At 43.2% G+C, this 13,590-nt stretch overlaps 1 long non-coding RNA gene across 5 annotated transcripts in view; it reads right to left on the reverse strand.

Moving 5' to 3' along the window:
- LOC139829156 (uncharacterized) overlaps window positions 1–13,590 on the reverse strand; it is a 295,027-nt gene that overhangs the window by 184,461 nt on the left and 96,976 nt on the right. For all 5 annotated transcript variants that reach the window (XR_011741510.1, XR_011741508.1, XR_011741512.1 and 2 more), the window contains exon 2: window positions 10,376–10,562. This is a non-coding gene — a long non-coding RNA (uncharacterized lncRNA). The remainder of the gene's footprint in view (window positions 1–10,375; window positions 10,563–13,590) is intronic.

Raw genomic sequence — 13,590 nt, forward strand, 5'->3', positions numbered from 1 at the left:
CTCTTCATTAAGAAAGCAAAGCCTTTATTCTCACTCAGAAAAGCTTTATTCATAACTCCCACTAGGCTTTAAAGTTACTATGCTGCTTTTCAGGATTATATTGAGAGAGATTCATCGCTTACCAAAGGAGAGATTTCCTATCCCTACTTTTGCTTATGAAGTGAGACCAACAATTTGCTAAATTAGCAACATCTGAGCATCTTCAAGCACCCAGTGAGTGAGCAGGGATTCCGATCCCCGCGGGTTTGGTTCTGTTCCCTCACCTGCCACAGGCCATGCTTCGGCAAGTCATAATATTTTTAAAAACGTAGATTCTGGTAAATAATAAAGGCATGGAATACCGTTTCTCCAAACATATACTTGTTTTGAAAACATTAGATAACATTTGCATAACACTCAGATTTTAGAAATCTGGGTTTATATTAATAACGAAACTTTGCAGAAGATAACATTGTTAAGAGGAGACAGATCAGGAGAATTCAAATAATCAAGAGACATTCCATTTACGGATTTAATCATCATATCTATTTTACATTGCCCTAATTCTCTGAAACAAAAGCCAGCGTTTCCTTTTCATAATAAAGGGCTTTTTCCACACGTTTTAAATGCACTTATCTGGCCGGTGCACACAGGGATGGCCGTGGGAACAGCGAGGAGCTGGACTCCTGTTCCAACCTGATCACAGTTCAGTCAGCACTACTGAAAATACATCACGTTCGATGCAGAACCAAGAATGCTGTCCCTTGGCCAAAGTCACAAAATAGCAGACACTTTCCCTCCCGCCTTCTCTCCTCGATACATCAGATCCTTAATTGCTGGAAGAAGCAAGAAGCTGTTACCATAAAACTCAAAAGGTTCGGCAGGCACTGACAGGGAAATGCGTTAATGCACCAGACTCATGTGGCTGCACGGGATCCACAACAACGTGTAGAGGACGACGCTTGTCCATTCAGCCTGAAGCCTGGACGAACTCTAATTAAATATTTCCCTCACCCTCTGATATAAAAGCAGATTTTGGTTTATAAAGAACCAACAGATGTCTCAAATGTCTGAATTGTGGACATCTTCAAATGTCAAAAACCTGTCACATCCCATGGCAGCATAGATTTGCTCAGAGTACAGACCTCAGTTCAAACAATAGTTGGACTTGAACACCTCCAGAGATTCTCTCCAGCCCGTTATTCTATAGAACAAACAAATCCTCTTTGGATAGTAGAGGAGAGGCCAAGAAACCACTGAACACACACTTTAGGCACACGATAAATTTTGGCTTTAATTTTCTGCTACTTAAGACTAACACCTTGAGCTACGGACGTGAAAGATGCTAATATCTTTTTATCATTACAATCAGTGTTCCCTGCAGGACAGACAGCCAGGGAAGGGCCTTTGTGAAAGAAATACACATATGAATGTCTCTTTTCACTTCGAAGCCCAAAGAACTGTTTTCCACAAACATAAAATCTGTGTGTGAAAGCTCTGATGGAAGGATCAAGATCATTCTTCTCTTTCAAATTCTTTATGCTTTTCACTAAAAAGAAATTCTGTAACGTAGCGATATAATGGTGAGAAATCGCAGGGGAAATATAGAAACATTTATCTCTCTAACTGAAACTTCAAAAATTAGGAAGAAGCAAACTATGCCGAAAGGTCATGGCAAGCAATTGCCATTCTTTTCCCCTTGATATTCACCTCAGTGATTCCTCCCGTTGTAGTCACTGAGATATTAGTGATTAAAAATAAACTGTCACCACCCTAAATATCTGTGGTAGGTTTATGGTAGTGGAGCTTAGATCAACAATGGCCTGTCCCTAACAGCCTGACCTTATTTTCATAGTTACCTTCTCTTCTGCCCTGTTAGGTGATGGAGAACACGGTCAGAAAATGGACACTAGGACATGTAAGACTCTGCCTTGATCTTTTACCAGTTTGTCTTTGGGAAACCGTGATATACAACATACCTTGATCTAAATTTTCCTGAATCTAAGTTGTTTAGCTCTGAACAGCCTATGTTGGCCTCAAACTTCTTAGGTATTATTTTATAAAAGCCTATGCTAGATCCTCTTCAGCATCCAAGAACTTTTTTGAGATCCAATACAGAACTGTGGTGAGAACTTCTCAAAATCCCTCCAACAAACCACTAAAAGAGCAATTAACTAGTGACCGAACACAAGATTATAACGAGATCAGATTTCAATGAGGTCTACATGTCCAGCTGTTTGGTAATTCACATTGGGACCTTTCATGCAACGATGCCAAATTACAGCCCTGTCTGCTTACCTTGTTATTTTGATGCCAGGTGCGATGGGCAACAGGAACCCCAGCAGGAAGATGGTAACACAACCTGGGTGTAATGGAACTGAGCTCTCACGGAGAGGCAAGGCTGGAAACAACCCGGTTCCACCGAACAAAGAGTAACTCAGTGCTCAGGCTGCACTGAAGGGATGAAGATCAACGTCAACATGGAACTTCCAAAGATTGTATGTGTTAAACAGTTACAGAGAAGTTAAAATGCTATTTTATCTCAATTTCTCGTGGATGTTGTCAATAGAAAAATATATTAGAAGTGTATGGATTTTTGCAGTCTCTTCTTCCTTCCATTTTGATAAAATCTTCTAAAATACAGTTTTCACAGCCCAGTCCACTGACTTCAGTTGTCTTTTATGCAATACACTGACTTACACTTGCTAAGAACTGGATGCTTCCAGGAAATCTTAAATATCTTTACAGCCATCTCTATGCATTTCAACATAGCTTTAAAATGCTAATGAACCAAAGAATTCCTGCATTTCCCAGTGGTGATTTCTGCTGCTTTCCTGTTTCTCATTTGATTGGCCTCAGCAACCACCAGTTTAAAACATTATTTCAAATTAAGAACACATTATCAGTTTCAGAGTTGCAGCTAATCCAGAAGAACACAGAGTAATAACTTGCCTAGGTAATGAAATCAATTGTCAAGGTCATTCTGTTGGATGAATAAGAGCACCAATCCTACAAAAGCACTTGATGAAACACTTAGTGGTAGACGAGGCACGGAAGAGGTTTTGTCGGCACGCCTCATTCAGCAAGACAAACATCAGCGGAGTGCCAGACTACTCTGTACTGATCCCTTTGGATGGTGCTCAGCCGAACAACGAGGTGGTTACTCCACCAGCAAAGTCCAACCCGCACGGCCGTGCCTTCCCACCGCTCGCTCCAGATTAATAACATGCGCTGATGGCAACTCTGTTCACATCAAACCATACCGCGCTTTCCAGTCTCAGGTATCACAGTATCACAGTATGTTTGGGATTGGAAGGGACCTCAAAAGCTCATCCAGTCCAATCCCCTGCTGGAGCAGGAACGCCTAGGTGAGGTCGCACAGGAAGGTGTCCAGGCGGGTTTGAATGTCTCCAGGGAAGGAGACTCCACAACCTCCCTGGGCAGCCTGTTCCAGGGCTCTGTTACCCTCACTGAGAAGAAGTTCTTTCTCAAATTTAAGTGGAACCTCTTGTGTTCCAGCTTGATCCCATTGCCCCTTGTCCTATCATTGTTTGCCACTGAGAAGAGCCTGACTCCATCCTCGTGGCACTCACCCTTTATATATTTATAAACATTAACGAGGTCACCCCTCAGTCTCCTCTTCTCCAAACTAAAGAGCCCCAGCTCCCACAGCCTTTCCTCATAAGGGAGATGCTCCACTCCCTTCAGCATCTTTGTTGCCCTACGCTGGACCCTCTCCAGCAGTTCCCTGTCCTTCTGGAACTGAGGTACCACGTTTTCATGATATAGTCTATGTTTTTCTTATGTATTTATAGATACGTCAAACATTTATTTCAACTAAGCGCAGGTGTGCTTATTCATAATACCTGTTTGTGTTCAGAGTTCATTTCTATTATTATTTGAAACAGAATGGAACAAAGGAAGAGCTGCTGACTGGGGAAAAGAGTCTCCCAGCCACCCCTTGGGTCGTGCGACTGAAACCTGACAGCACAGACACGCTGAGTAAGTATTTGGAACAGGCTTGGGTTGGTGGTTTTAGGGTGGGGGGTTTTTGTTCTTGCTTCTTTGTTTAATGTATTTTTCATAAGGTGCTTCATCTTTTTACAAAATAAAGCCTCGTATAAACACATACACATTTCCTATTTAAATTATGGTGGTTTTTTTTCCTAAAAATAGCTGTTTTCAAACAGGCAGCGCACAAGAGCTCCTCACTACAACAGGAAAGAACACGGACGGCCTGATTCAGTCAAAACGTTGCCCACAGAAGAACTACCTGAACTACCCAATATTTTTGGAAAAAAGCAACTGACAGAGAACCTATCACGGGCCCAATACTGAAGAAAACAGAACAACATTTTCCCATTCCGCTATGAAAATCTATACGTCCAGCTGCTTATTCTGAGAACAACCACCAAAAGCTTCCTCCAACACAACAACAGGCACTACTAGAATTTTTTACTATCTAATGAAAAACACGCAAACCCAGTCAGAAGCCAGTAAAGGAAGCACCTCTACAAAGCTGGGCCATTTGAAATAAAATATGATGTTCTCTGGTTATTTCGTTAGCATGAGTGTTGTCCTGTTGAATTCTGCACCATTCAATCCAGCACAGGTTTCCTTGTACTGCTCCTTTAGCGCTCGGCTCCAAAAAATCACCTCCCAGCACACAACCATTTCAGCTGCCCGACTGCCAAAGAAATACACTTTATAACCAGAAAGCATCGCCTACCTGACACACGCACGTAAAAAGCAGGTAGAGTAGAGGATTGGAATAATTATATTAATAAAGAAAAGCCTTTTGTACTATTGGCACGGTTATCTATAAAAGAATTCGGACTTGGAACAACATGAAATGTAGTGTAATTGTTCATCTTAAAGTTTTATCATACTTGAAGTACACCGATCAATAGTTATTAGGAAATTAAACAGACTTCTTATATTCAGGTTTGTTGGCTGAAACTGCTGCTTCGGAAGAAAGACATTTCATTGAGATTAAACACAGATCTCAATTTTTCACTCCCAAAGATCTGTTTTCCCCATGTGTGCCAGTGGAAGAGTTGAAGATGATGGGTTACACTTCTTCAACTGGCTACTACATATCATATAACACAAAAAATGTATTTCAATATTGGCTTTTTTCAAAGCAACAACTGAGACGCGTAGCTGCAGAACAGCGCATGCTCCCATCCTGTCATTTGCTTAATTAATACAGAAAGTACATTAAAATGTAAATGCCTAAACATGATCATCTTGACTTTATTTACATAGACCATCAAAATCTGAATATAAGGAGTGCATATAATAATATAATATAAACACCATAATAAAGAAAATATTCCAGAAGTAGTATTGTTTAAGAAATCAGACTTATTTTTAAAGGTGACTGTACTGGAGGAGCCTTTTCCCTGGGAAAATCTCGTTCAGCCGTTTTCCATATTGCTTGGCCAAGGGATGGCGGTTTATCTCCTTGTCTTACGGTAGCACAGAACCTATAGCCTGAGAGGGAATATGTGAAGGATCTCATGATTAATGTTTCCAACCTTTTTAATATCGTTAGTATACATTTCTACAGAACATTTCTCCAGGGAGCACAATCCTCAGTCTAGAAAGCAGAGCTGAAGCTAAGAGGGAGAAGAAATTTTCTCCAAGGCCACGGAAGACTTTCTAGACCACCACTAAACTCCGCTATACTAAGTGCGTGAACATAAGGCCAAGTTCAGAGTCGGGCTGTGCCCAAGCAGTAGTTCCAAGCCTGAAGTGCAGAAGAGCTGGACTGGGGACACAGCGCAACAAAACCGCTGGACCTTATGAAAAACACATGAAACAAAGAAACCCGCCACCCCCCAGAGCCAGGCGGTCACAGCCCCGCGGCACTGCGCCCTGCGCCCACCAACACCTCAAACACACACGCAGATACACTCGGGAAAAACAGCTTCACGCCATAAACAGCCGGGGGGCTTTGGTTTTAAATATCAGGCTTCAAGGAACAGAACCAAAATAATTCATAGTTGGAAAAACAAGAATTCCCTCACCTTCATTTCACTGATCGGCCGTATTAAAACCTGAGGCTTCTGTCTGCTTCTTTTTGCTTAGGGAATGCAGAAGCACCAACCCTTTGCAGAACAGAGCTGCACATGGGCTGTTCCACCTGCTGAGGAGAACGCTGCAAACCCTGGCTCCATTTCATACGGATATCACAGAGGAAGCTTGTTTCCACATGCTCTAATATGTGTGTTATGATAAATAGGTGTTTTCTGGACATTCATCAGAAGACTTCTTCCAATTAGGGGCATGAATTTTTAGTAACGTTGCTTCCTATTACAAGAAACTACATTGTGTTTCCTCTCATTAACTCTCACTATGATACAAATATTAAAGATTCATTTCTTTTACTTTGCTTCTGCAAAACACCACATTTATAAAGGCATCATAAATAATATATATGATAGAATAACTTATATTTACTGCAATTTCACTTTTGAGAGAAGAACGTACTATCTGTCCAATTTCAATTCGGAATCCGGAGAGTACCAGCTAGTCGCTGGTTTTTAATAACCGCTTTTTATTAAAAGAATTAAAAATTTATGCTGGGAAATGTGTGTAGGGATGGATAAGCCCGAAGAGGCGGGTGCTGCGTGGACAGCCCGCCAGGGCAGTGCATGCACACAGAGCCGCTCTCCCGCAGCGCCCCGCAAACAGGGCTGGGCCGCAGCCAGCAGAGCCTTCCGAAGGGTGGCACAATTCCCTCTTGGCGCCTGTTTGGTGGCAGCCTGGGCTGTGCCGCTGCAAGCCCAGCATCTGTCACCCGTCTGGGTTTTGCCAGGTAGCAGGTGAATTCCTGTGAAGAGGCTGACACATCAGACGGGCTCTTGGTCTCCTTACTGGCACTGACCTAGTTGTAACAGAAGTTTGCTTTATATTGGAGATTGTGAGAGTAATTAGGTACAAACACAGCTAGAGACATTCTCAAATTCCATGTAAAACAAGACTTCGAACAAGGGTCTGAACTCAAAGAATAATCAGAATGTGAAAAACAAAGAGCAATGAAAACACCCTGTAAAGGGAAGAGCAGCAGTGGCCAATGAAGGGCGGAAACCAGCGGAGGGTGCAGAGCTCACACACACGGGGCAAGTGCCAAAAACACCACACCTTAATGGTTTATAGGTTTTTCTGTTGTTATTTCTAACACAGATAATATCATTTCTCCGGGAGAACGGAAACCTCCCACAGCACTGCTGTTTTCCAGAGAAGAAAGTTTCCCTTTTCCCACACCTAGAGCAAAGTTATTGCTATCACAGCATGTGACTGCTGATCATAATTCTTGCAGTATTAAGGATTATTTTGTCTCTGTAACATTCCTTAACTGTGACACCATATGGAAAGAAATCACCTTATGTTTGTGGTAGAACATTATAGGTTGAAATGTCAGGGTTTTACCCATTTAATCTGTTAAGTACCACAAAAGACACAGTATCCTACTTAACCCTCTACTTTTTAGAGATGTAGCACAGTTTCTAGACCTCAGATCTCAATCTGTTTAGTCAGTAGAAGAGATGATTTGTAACAAGCTAGCATTAAAAAATAGTGTAAAGGAACAGTGAGTGTACAAAACCCGCAAAGGAATTTCAACTTCGCAGAATCACAGAATCACAAATCACAGAACCCCAGAGTGTCAGGGGTTGAAGGGACCTGGAAAGCTCATCCAGTGCAATCCCCCCATGGAGCAGGAACACCCAGCTGAGGTTCCACAGGAAGGTGTCCAGGCGGGTTTGAATGTCTGCACAGAAGGAGACTCCACAACCTCCCTGGGCAGCCTGGGCCAGGCTCTGACACCCTCACCAGGAACAAGTTGCTTCTCATCTTTCAGTGGAACCTCCTGTGTTCCAGTTTGCACCCATTGCCCCTTGTCCTGTCACTGGTTGTCACCCAGAAGAGCCTGGCTCCATCCTCCTGACACTCACCCATAAACACATATAGATACATTTTTGTTTGCATCTTTTACCATGCTCTTACAAGACAGTAATGCTTGTGGTTCACGCAGACATGCTTTATATCCCATATGAAATGGGCCTTTCACGGTGTAAGCAATGCAATTTTGACAGCCTGAAGCTTAGTTAAAAATGCAAAACCCATCCAAAAGAGGTGGGTGGATATGTGGTGGGGATAAAATGTGTGATCTAGCAGAGAAAGGTCTATCTGCTTCTTCAACTCTGTAATAATATCATTACACCAACAGCTAAAGGCTTCCTGGATAAACAGCATAGACAAGAGGTGCTGGTAAGAGGTGCCAGCAGCCCCAGCAGAAGCTGGGAACACCAGAAGCAGCACATCCCTCCGCCAGAAAACTTACAGCAAATACACAGATAAGAAAGCAGAGACCCTGTACTCGGTTATTCTGTTATGGTCTGGTTTGGTTTTTCTAAGAGAAAAGAGCAATAGATTTTCTTAGCTATCAAGATGATGTCTGAGATAATCTGATTCGCCTTTAAGTTACTGCTGTTCAGACAGAAGGCACTCTTAGAATCCTTCATTTTCTTAGTCTTCTCCCTACATTTATTCTCCTTTCCATCTGTAACATTCAGTAAACACAGCAGCTGTCTGCACTCCATCTAATCTGAAACACAGACGTTTCACTCTCAAACATTCTGTGCATGTGTTTTGAAAAATAAGTCGTGTAATATTCTACATTATTTAAAAGCTTTCATCATTCTTTGAAGGCTACTGTAAACAGTAGCTGCAGGGGACTTCATTTAAATAGATTCACTTTGAACTGCAAATCATGTGTGGTAGAAAACAATGACACGTTCGATTGTAACCTTTTTTTCCCTGCTAACTGTTGTTTACAAATGTTACAAAATCTGTTTGAAAATTCAAGGGTATGTCAAGTCTCAGGCAGTTAATTATCAGTGTTAGAACAAGGACCGTGGGCTCAGAACACTTGATGGGCCTTGGGGGGGAATTAAGCAGCATTCGGATGAGGCAGGATTGCTCCGACCAAACACACAGAGCCGGGGGAGCAGCCACCGGGACCAGGATTGTCTGTCCTCGATGGGACAGACGGTGGAGGGTGAGGAACACTTCATTTCTTTCTAAACCATCAATATTAGCTTCACAACAAGGCAGAACGGCGGAGCCAGCTCTACTCACAAACTCAGTGTCACTTCATCCCGTGCTGTATGTGAGCATTTTGGGATGTAGCCTGAGTTTAATACAAGAGTGTCCTGCAATCAGTGTCCCAGGGACTGCAGGACCTGGCAACAAGAAAGCGCACAGCACCTGTCCCAGGTGCCCCAAGCACCGTCCATGGGACCACGCAGAACAAAGTAGGATCTTTTAACAAATTTCCTACTAATAATAAAGTTCAAAGGTGAAAGCAATGATGTGTTACAGGTCTTACCAACTTCGAGAGCGCAGATCGTGTGAATCTACATCACTATGTTGAAAGCGCATTCCAGAAATGATTAATTCCATTTGCTACTGGCAAAATCACCTTCTGATGTTTAATATGTACATTTCATTAACCATCACATAGTAATCGCACATTAAGTCAAACACCAGTCAATCCAGGTCTAAGATTAAACAACACACTTTCATGTATTGCTTTCATACATGTACTTGAAGAAGCAGTACTGTCCCATCAAACAGTGCTACAAACCTACGTGGTTTCACAGCTAAGCCTTGTTTAAATTCAAACGTCTCCCTCCCTTCATGAAAGACAGCACAAGACTCAAGGTTCAGTGGGGACTATGGCCTCACCATGCTAAGACTGAAAGAAAAGGAGAAGCAAGAAAAGCAGCTCCAGCCGCCCGTGGCCGGGGCCAGCCTGACCCCTCGCCTGAAGGACGCACAGAGGTGCTGCTGTAATATATATCAGTTTCAGTTCTGACACAGAAATCAGAGATGAAAATCTAAGTTCTAGTAATCAGAATTGGAAAGTAAAATGTTCTGTCTTGAACTTGTGGCCTACACTTCTTGGAGAAGCTCCTTATTTTAAAGAGCAACACCTGGAAATTCAACAGATTTATCATAGAATCACAGGATGGTTTGTATTGAAGGGACCTTCCCAGCTCCCCAGTGCCCCCCTGCCATGAGCAGGGACATCTTCACCAGCTCAGGGTGCTCAGAGCCCCGTCCAGCCTGGCCTGGGATGTCTCCAGGGATGGTTCATCCACCACCTCTCTGGCCAACCTGGGCCAGGCTCTCACCACCCTCAGGGCCAACAATTCCTTCCTCATGTCCAGCCTGAATCTCCCTCCTGTAGTTTAAAACCATCACCCTTTGTCCTAACCCAACAGGCCCTGCTAAAAGGTCTGAGCATCTTCTTGCTCTTTCATACCTCCCCCTTTACCACAGAGATGTTTTTATTCTGAAGTAAGAACTTCTTTTTCCAACTTACCATTACCAGTCCCAAAATCTGGTTTGCACGTAGAACATTAGACTGCCTTAGTTTAGATCAGAAGAAGATGAATTCAGTAGATACTGTTCCCTCCTATGTCTGCTGGTTGTTTTGTTCCACCACTCTCCCTTTCTCACATTCTAGCGCTGCTCTCGGGGCTGCAGACCAAGCTCCAGGCACAGAATAGCTACAAAATAAACCCAAAGGAAGATATGCATTAAAGAAAACCAAAACAGAAAAAGCTGACAAAGAAATCAGGCACCGTGCCAGCCCTTCGGCACAAACCCCAAGTGCTAATTCCATTAGATTCCCTTGAAAATCTCAGCGAAACAATCGGTGTGCACAGCAGCACAAGCGTTTGTGGGTTTGTCAGAGGTACGTGTTGCATTGCGTTCAGCGAACGCACGTGTGCGGGAAATACAGCACTGCAAGTGGACACGCTCCCGTAGAATCGCATCAACACCTGAACATTTTGGCAACAACAGCTTCACAAGTGTCCTTGGATCAAACCTCCGCACAGATAGCTGTTTGTGTGCATCAGTGATTACACCACTGTGACACTTTTTGAGGGGGGGTTTTGCCAAATGGAAAGTGTTTCAACAACACTGCTTAGACAAACTACAAACTATCAGTGGAATAAATGTCTTGCACTCTAGATTACAGCTACAAACAAATTAAATTAATGTGATAATCCGCATCTTACTTTAATTTCTGCACAGACGAGCAGTATTAAGCCCACATGGAGGGTGAAAGGATTTCATGACTGTTTGCTTGGCTGCTCTTGCAGCCCGTTGCGCTGAGCAGAGCCCAGGCCTGGCCTCAGCACGCTCAGCACCCTGTGCCGCTGCAGCCCGCTCAGCACCCTGTGCCGCTGCAGCCCTCGCGCTTCCAACCAGGACAATGTGCGAGATTTTCAGCTTCTGTCCCCTGCAGAAGTTGTGTCCTGTACCTCTATACTTCAGGCAACAGCCTGTGTTAAGTGTTTAACAGGAAGGAATGCAATCATTGAATAACAGTCTGGTTTTTCCCCTCCAAAATACAGTGTTTTTGCCAACAAATACACCTTTCATTTTGGATTAGCGGTTTGACTCTCATAACTGTGAGAAAGCTTGTGAATGCCACAAGAGGATCCCCGAGGCACAGAATGCCATGGAAACTCAGGAGCTGTGAATGGGCAACAAGAAAGGTACCTACCGAACCAGAAAACCTAAATATTCTTCCACCCATCCGCCAACAGCAGGGAGCTCATTTGCTTGGGTAAGAGCACTGGACAATGGGAGGCATATTAGTGCTTTGTATCATCAGCGTGAGGATCTGCACAGCATTTTAAATATATATAAATATATATGCACACACTGTGCAGGTGCAGAGTTGAAGCAACTGCATACAGCCCCCTTTCCCTGCAGGACTGTCCAGCAAAGCCCCATCTACATGGCCTGTGCTATAGTGACCACACAGCAAATGTGATAACAGAAGCAGAGCTCTGTACAAACAGCAAGCACCAGGAGACACCAGGCAGATCGGGGCAGATTCCCACCCAAAAGACTGGTTCGCTGTTGAATACCTCCAAATAAAGTCTTATGACTAGAACTTTTTTTCCTAAGCTAAATAACTTTGGTGCAAAGCACTGATACTTTTTCATATCTGTCATTTCATATAAAGTTCCCTAGATTCAAAAATATCTGTTCTTCTAGTCATTCAGTCTATGAAAGTGCCATGATCTGGTCAATGGACTGGAGTTGGACCAAGGGTTGGACTGGGTGGTCTGAGGTCTTTTCCAACCCAGTTGATTCTGTGATTCTGTGTTTTTAGAAATGTATCGCTTTTTTCTTCCAGTTTATTCACCTGTTTCAACTGACTAAAATTATAATACCATAGCACAGGTCTAGAACAATTTCTTTTCTTGATATAAGTGAAATCCGGAGTGAACCTTTAGGTTACCCACAAGTCAAATCAGAGCTGAGAAATCTGTTCTGCGCCCTCAGGCCGAGCCTCTGATGGAAATGGAGATTCTGCTGCTACCAGTATATCCAATCCATGCAACCTTGCAGAGGTCAGCAAAGGATCTGCATTAAGAGGGTTTCATTTCTTCATTTTAAATCGCTTGGGATCATTTAATAATATTTTTATTTCCCTAACACAAACGCAAACCATTCATCCACAAACTGGCTGCAAACATCACTGTACACAACTCACAGGTCAGTTCAGATTTACACCCGCGCTCCATAGGGACAAGAACCTGCCTCATGTTCCAGCACCACTGACATGTACATGTATGTTCCTAAGTCATTCTTCCCTTCTTGAACGGAGGAGAACATCTATTCTAATTCAAGTCATGCTGCTGCATTGCACCAATGCTCTCAGTGCCCAGTCTGTGTACCAGCAAGGCCGGAGGGATGACGGGCCGTCCCCACTGCCAGCAGAGCCACGTGGCTCCATACAACAGCCCTTCACCTCAGAACCTTCTATTTGCAACCTTAACTTCTCTCTAAAGCGAGATTTTCTCTGGAATACATTCTCTTGCACAAATAAAACTACAGTCAGAAGAGTATCTCAATGCTTTTCCCACGTCTACCTGCTTCGTTTTGAAGTTAGCTGTCATTTGTTTGCTAACAGAAGAAACAAGAGCATTATTAAACGCTGTGCCCTGCTCCGCAGACCAGCAGCATTCGGCACTCAGGTTGCCTGCCCGGCCACCTCCGTTCCTTCCCAGAACCTTCATGTTCCTCAAGCAAGCCCCGAGAACCCATCTCTCACGTATCTTACACAAAATCTCTGAGGACAAGTGCTTGCTCTAAAAGGTGCTTATAACTTTTTCAGGTTTCCTTTCCAAAACCTGGATTTTCAGGGGTTAAAACAATGGTTGGTGTTGAATCAAACACAGTTTAATGACAGAAACAGCAAACTTCAATTTGTTTGAACCAAACACGTACATACTATTTTTCCACTTGGTCACCAAGCCCAAAACATTCACTTATTTTGTATAAAGCATCCTACTTGCAACATGATTCTGTACTTGTGAAGAACCTCACCCTGCAGCTCAGCGGGCTGGGTACGCACCCGCTCTCTTGGCTTCCGTGTATCCCACGTTTATCATTTTTTGCCGACCAATGTAAAAAAAATATGGGACTCTCTCTTTAGAATAATTACTCTTCAGAGAAACGTATTTGGTACCAATACCTTCTAGAACGTTCCAAAGGAAGGGGTGATTCCAG

The sequence above is a fragment of the Patagioenas fasciata genome, chromosome 15 (assembly GCF_037038585.1).
Source record: "Patagioenas fasciata isolate bPatFas1 chromosome 15, bPatFas1.hap1, whole genome shotgun sequence".
Lineage (NCBI taxonomy): Eukaryota > Metazoa > Chordata > Aves > Columbiformes > Columbidae > Patagioenas > Patagioenas fasciata.